Here is a 7,236-nt window from a genome sequence, read left to right as displayed (position 1 = left end):
CTACTACTGCTACTACTACTACTACTACTGCTGCTGCTACTACTACTGCTACTACTACTACTACTACTGCTGCTGCTACTGCTACTACTGCTGCTGCTACTACTACTACTACTACTGCTGCTGCTGCTGCTGCTACTGCTACTACTGCTGCTGCTGCTGCTACTGCTACTACTGCTACTACTGCTGCTGTGCTACTACTACTACTACTGCTGCTGCTGCTGCTACTACTACTACTACTACTACTGCTACTGCCACTGCAACTGCTGCTGCGCTACTACTACTACTACTGCTGCTACTGCTACTACTGCTGCTGCTACTACTACTACTACTACTACTACTGCTGCTGCTGCTACTGCTACTACTGCTGCTGTGCTACTACTACTACTGCTGCTGTGCTACTACTACTACTGCTGCTACTACTGCTACTACTGCTACTACTGCTGCTGTGCTACTACTACTACTGCTGCTACTACTGCTACTACTGCTGCTGTGCTACTACTACTACTGCTGCTACTACTGCTGCTGCTACTACTACTACTACTACTGCTGCTGCTGCTACTACTGCTACTACTACTACTGCTGCTGCTGCTACTACTACTACTGCTACTACTACTGCCACTGCAACTGCTGCTGCTGTGCTACTACTACTACTACTACTACTGCTGCTGCTGCTACTGCTACTACTGCTGCTGTGCTACTACTACTACTGCTGCTACTACTGCTGCTGCTACTACTACTACTACTACTGCTGCTGCTGCTGCTGCTACTACTACTACTACTACTACTGCTACTGCCACTGCAACTGCTGCTGCTGTGCTACTACTACTACTACTACTACTGCTGCTGCTGCTACTGCTACTACTGCTGCTGCTGCTGCTACTACTACTACTGCTACTACTACTACTACTACTACTACTACTACTACTGCTACTGCCACTGCAACTGCTGCTGCTGTGCTACTACTACTACTACTATTACTACTGCTGCTGCTGCTACTGCTACTACTGCTGCTGTTACTACTACTACTACTACTGCTACTGCCACTGCAACTGCTGATGCTGTGACTTGCTTATGGTTGTGAACACTGTTAGTGGCAACATTAGCATTTGAACTGTATCCTCCAACTACAAATGCACTTAGTTTTCCTTCCACCATTCAATTCTGCCTCTGTGAGACCTTAGGCAAGTTATCTTGCTGTTTTGTTCAATGAGAATGGTCTAGATGATCTCTGAGTTCCCTTTCAGTTTATAAGATCCTGGGACTGGGGCTGGCCCTAGGCAAAATTATTCAGTATTCCAAGTTTGTCTGCAGACTCCCCACCCAATTTCAGGCCCAGAGCTCTCCTCTTATCAAAGCCTGCAAGGTGAAAATGATCTGTTTTCATTACTCCTTAGGGTGAGTTTAAGTCAAGTGTTATCTCTTCCAGGGGGATGTGCATTTAAACCTTATCTTTAATTTCATAAAGGCCCTAGTCCTCCGGTTAGTGGAATTTTATGAATCACAGAATAGGTAGTTGCCTTGGGGGAGGAAGGGAATCAATCAATCATTCAACATGCTTTGATTCAGGGCTTACTATGTGTTAGGCACTGTGCTAAAGGGTGCTGGAAACACAAAGGAAAAATTAAAAACAAAACAAAAGTCTCTACTTTCAAGGAGCTTACATTCTAATGTGAGAGATAACATAGATGTCTAGCTGAGACCATATGGTCCCATACGAGCCAGAAAGATGGGATATGGGACCTGAACCCCTAAAAAGGAAAAGATCCCCAGTCCTTGAATTCTCCCACAGATTTCAGGAACCCAAGTTCTCCTGAGGCATCTGGCCCATCCTAGTCAATAATCCTTTCAACGGTCCTTTCACTGTGGCCCTGACCTAACCACTGGAAGGCTTGAGTGGTCTAATTCTTTGGGGGCAGACTCACGTCCTGTACCCTTGCATTTTGGGGTTCCCAGCAGCCCTAGACCATAACAATTCCACATTCTTCATCACCAACTGCATACTGGACTTATTGAAATGGGCATCCTGGCATCCTGGCAAAATTTCAAGCTCAACATATTCAAAGCAAAATTCATTATCTTTTCCCCAAAATGCTTAGTGAGTCTGTGCATTTGATAGGGACAAGACTGATACTTTTATAGGGAAAAAGATTGTGAGATATAGGACTGGCAAGGAGCCTAGAGTGATCCTGAGGTAACAGAGAGTGGAGGGCCAGGCTGGGTCCATACTGGCTGTCCCCAATTCCTGGAATACTCTTCCTGTTCATTTTCACCTCCTTAGCTTCCTTCAAAACTCATCTCAAAACCCACTTTCTGCAGTAGGTCTGCCCCTGTCCTCCCCACAGGTAGTGCCTACTCCTCTAAGATTGCCTTTCATCTCCCCTGCATGAGTCTTGGATGTACCTACATTCTGTGTTGTTGCTCCCTGCTTTAAAATGTAAGCTCCTTGAAGGCAGGTGCTACTTTGCTCTTTTTCTTTTTTTTTTTATTTATATGCTGATCAGAAACTCAGATCCAAAGACTGAGAGAATTTTCTCACAATTGTACATTTCAAGTAACCCATATGTGTTATCTGAAAACTGGCCCTGTGCTGATCAATCAGTTATTGTTTCCATGTTTCTTTGATTGTTTACAGACACCTGGGGGGATTGGGACACCTCTTTTTCCAAATTCAGGGAATTGCACCTGTTTACTCACCTTCTCCCAACTTGGAAAGTCCCTGATCTTTCCTCCAATTAGAAATCAGATTACCTAATGCTATGTTGTTTCTTTTTAATTATTTGATTGATCATTATTAATGGATAAGATTCTGTCTTCCCTGTATTTGGGGTCCAGGCCTAAGCTGAGGAAATCTGATCCCACTTGTTGGGCAATTGCCATACATTGCTTGATAAACTGATATGCTTAGAAGATCAAATTTTTGTTTCCTGTCATTTCACCTTTCTTTTCACACCTAATAACAGAGACAGAATTGAGGTTTGAAATAATCAAATGAGGGAGTAAAAAATTAATTTTGAAGCAAAAACAGAGGAACCTCACTATAAAGCTCTTCATTAAAGAGCAGAAATGGGTATATTGTGGATTGATATTGGATTATTTCCAAGGTGTTTAATAGCTTAAGTATGCTGGGCCAGTGAGAGTGTTGAGGTATGGAGCAATGGAAAGAGAAAAGGACTTAGGGTTAAGAGACTTAAAACACTGAGTTTATGTTGTGGCTCACTCATTTACTTTGACTTTTCAATTTAACCATCCCTCCTACCCCTGGCTTCTGTTTCTTCTTCTATAAAATGTCGTTGTTGTTGTTTAGTCATTTTCAGTCATGTCCAACTCTTTGTGACACCTTTTGGGATTTTCTTGGTAAAAGTACTGGAGTAATTTGCCATTTCCTTCTGTAGCTCATTTTACAGATGAGGAAATTAAGGCCAACAGGGTTAAGTGATTTGCCCAGGGTCACACAGCTAGTAAGTATCTGAGGTCAGATTTGAACTCAGGTCTTCCTGACTCCAGACCTAACTGGTTACATATTATGAGGTACAGTATCACCTCTGAGGTCACTAATTACCACTCCCCTACTGCCAACTACATTCTTTTTACTTGCATTGTCTCCAACAACTCCATACTTACTAAATCTGATCTCATCACTTAGCCCTTTATCTCATCTCTCCCTCTTCTAATCTATGCTGCTTACAGCTACCTAGTTAAACGTCCTAATACATTAATTTCTTCATGTTGTTTCCTGCTTAACAATCTGTCGTGACTCCCTACTATCACCTCTATTACCTTTAGCCCACTCTGCCTGGCTTTCAAAGCCCTCCATAAACTGGCCCCACCCAAAAATTTCAGTTCATTTCCCATGACTCCCGGCACACACTGTCAGGTCAGACTCTTTTATGTCCAATGTTCCTTCTGACCTCTACTTTTGCTCATAGAATTTTCCCCCTCTCCATCTACTCAAATCCTCTTCATCTTTTCTCAGCATCTCAGGTTTTACCTTATCCATAAAGCCCACTCTGATCACTTCAGCCCATTAGCATCTCTCTCTTTTTAACTCCAGATAACCTTTATTTTTGGTCTCATTTATTTGGCACTTAATTATATTCTGCCTTGCCTTGTTATTTCATATTCATTCATCTGACCAAAAAGTTATTTAAAATCATCTAGAATGTACAAGGCATTTGACTTTTTGTTCCCAACCAGGCCAGCTGAAAGTGTTCTCTCCCTCCTTCCAGAAATAATCTTAACATAAACTCTTTTGTTCCCATAACATCCTACCTTGTAGTTTACTTATATTTTTAAATGTTTTATCCTTGTTTTCTTAGTAGAACATAATCGCCTTAAGGACAAGGACTGATTTTTTTTTTTTAAATGTTTTCAGCTTCTAGCACAATGCCTAGGTGCTTGGTGGTGCAGTAGACAGAGCTGGGCATGGAAGCAGGAAGACTCATCTGACAGAGTTCAAATCCAGCCTCAGACACTTACTAGCTGTGTGACCCTGGGCAAGTCACTTAACCCTGTTTGTCTCAGTTTCCTTATCTATAAAATGAGCTGGAGAAGGAAATGGCAAACCACTCCAGTATCTCCACCAAGAAAACCCCAAATGGGGTCACGAAGAGTTGGATATGACTGAACAACAACAAAAGCACAATGCCTTGCACCTGAGTGCTTGATACAGGTTTGTTGAATATAATACATATATCTTCTCTTCTTCCTGGGACGTCTTTGAAGATTATATCCCCTTCTGATATTTCTTTGCATTACCCATGGTATTAACACAAGGATGAACACATACAGACAGGTGGGTAGGGGAGTGCAGTGGTGTCAAACTCAAATAGAAACAGGGCAAAATAAATCATACATAAGGATCCCTGTAGGCTGCATATTGACTTAGTTTTTAAATGTAATATTATTTCTGTTTTATTGCATTTTTATTTATTTTGTTAAGTATTTCCCACTTAAATTTTATCTGGTTCACACTCTGGAATATTGTGGGCCACGTGTGGCCTGGTCTACATCTTTAATATTTCTGGTGTAATGGATACAGTGCTGAATTTGAACCCTGGACCACACTAGCTTTGTAACCCTGAATAAGTCACTTATCTTTGTCTCAGCCTTAGTTTCCCCATCTGTAACATGAGGATAATGATAGTACCTCATAGGGTTATTGTAAGGATCACAAGAGAAAACATATGTAGACTTTATCATTTTCCTTATCAGGAGATAAATGTTGAAGTGATGAATAAATAAAAACATTTATATACTATTTTTGCATTTTTTTTTATTGCTGCTTTTATGTGTCACCTGGAAACAGTGACTGGGATCTGGGTTCATCTTGGGGGGACCTGACCACAAAGAGGAAAGTCAAACTTTTCCCCCTCACAGTCTCTGGCTCATTTTGCCCCTATGCCCAGAGTCTCAGGGAAAATCTCTCAAACAAAGCTCATGTCTAGATTCACGTCTAGGATTTCCTCAAAAGGGATTAGAAGGATCCATTCTAGAAAAGTTACTTTTCATTTATACTCAATGTACAAAATTATAGCTATAAGTTACAGAACAACTATTTCCTCTACCACAAAAGAAATGCTTGAAACACAAAAGCTTCTTAAGTACACATTGCCAAATACTAAAACATGAAATAGTAATCCCTCTCTCCTAATACAATCTATATTTTCTGGGACATAGGAAAGATTCCCAGCACACTGGGACTTCTAAATAAATATCTCACATTTGTTTGAATTTGTACTGTCTGAGAAGCAACTCAAGGTCCATATCTCCTGGCCAGACAAATATCTGATGCTCATCTTCCTAGTGGTGGTCATTTTCTCTCTAGAGAAGGGTATAATTGTAAGGAGCATCTCCCACTAGATAACTAGGACCTGGACCTCTCAATGATCCTGGACTTCTTAACTCATGAGGTGGCTATCAAAGATGGAAGCATCCATCTCTCAGGATCACCATTCATTCTTTTGTAAAGGTGGAAAGGTACATAATGTAGAAGAAGCCCCCAGGGACCTGAGATCTAGTCTTCAGCTCAGCTAGGTAAGAGCCTATTCTTCTTTCTATGTGGGTAGCTGTTGTGACTACTGCTGGAGATCAGGAAGTAGAGAGATCTCTTTCCCTCATTGCCACTTAGAAGTCTGAGGGAGAGTTTTAGCCTCAAGTCACAAGTTTGAAAGTGGAAGAGAGAGTGAGAGCAGTTGTTTCTCATTTTAAAGCCTATTGAGTGACAACTTTTTCTCCTCAGTCACCAGTTGGTTTTAATGCAATGCAGATCTAAGTGACGGGACCAGTATGTACAAATATATTTATAGCGCCCATTCTGTGGTGGTAAAGACTGGAAATAAAGTGAGTGCCCATTAATTAGGGAATGGCTGAACAAATTATGGTATATGGATGTAATGGAATACTCTTGTGCTATAAGAAATGATGAAGGAAACAGTTTCATTAAGACTGGGGAAGGCTTGTATAAACTGATACAGACTGAAGTGATCAGAAGCAGGAAAATGATTTATACAACATAGTAAAGATAAGCAACTTTGAGTGACTGAAGAACTCTCATCAATGCAATGACCAAAATTAATTCCAGAAGACTCACAGTGAAATATGCTACCCATCTCTTAGCAGAGTGGTGCTAGACACAGATTGAGACATATTTTTGAGACATGGCCAATTCAGGGATTCAATTTGTTTGATTATGCAAATTTGTCACAAAGGTTTTTGTTATTGTTCAATCATTCCTTAATTAATGGACACTCACTTTGTTTCCAGTTTTTTGCCACCAATAAAAGGACTGCTATAAATACATTTATACATGCAGGTCCTTTCTTAGGTCCAGAAGCTTTCCTTTGGTTCTATCACCTGGGACTATGTTGTGCTGAAAACAACTTTGAGAGGCTTAAGAACTTTCATCAATGTAATGAACAAGCATAATTCCAGAAGACTCACAATGAAATATGTTACCCACTTCCTAATAGAATGGTGATAGACACAGGGTACAGATTGAGACATATATTTTTGAGACATGGCCAATACAGGGATTTGTTTTGCTTGATTATGTAAATTTGTCACAAGATTTTCTTTTTTAATTGGGGTTGGGGGGAGGGAAAGAAGAGTTTTTATTTGCATCTAAGTGTTTAAGGGAAAGCTCTAGTGCCAACAGTGTCCCTACAAAGCTCTGAAGACTTAGAGGCTGAATAAATCCGCAAGGACTCCAAGCCTTCAAATAATACCTCAAGTTTTTTT

The sequence above is a fragment of the Vombatus ursinus genome, unplaced genomic scaffold, assembly GCF_900497805.2.
Source record: "Vombatus ursinus unplaced genomic scaffold, bare-nosed wombat genome assembly UNPS02010284.1, whole genome shotgun sequence".
In the NCBI taxonomy this organism is placed as follows: Eukaryota; Metazoa; Chordata; class Mammalia; order Diprotodontia; family Vombatidae; genus Vombatus; species Vombatus ursinus.
Note: the sequence above shows the minus strand (reverse complement) of the source record.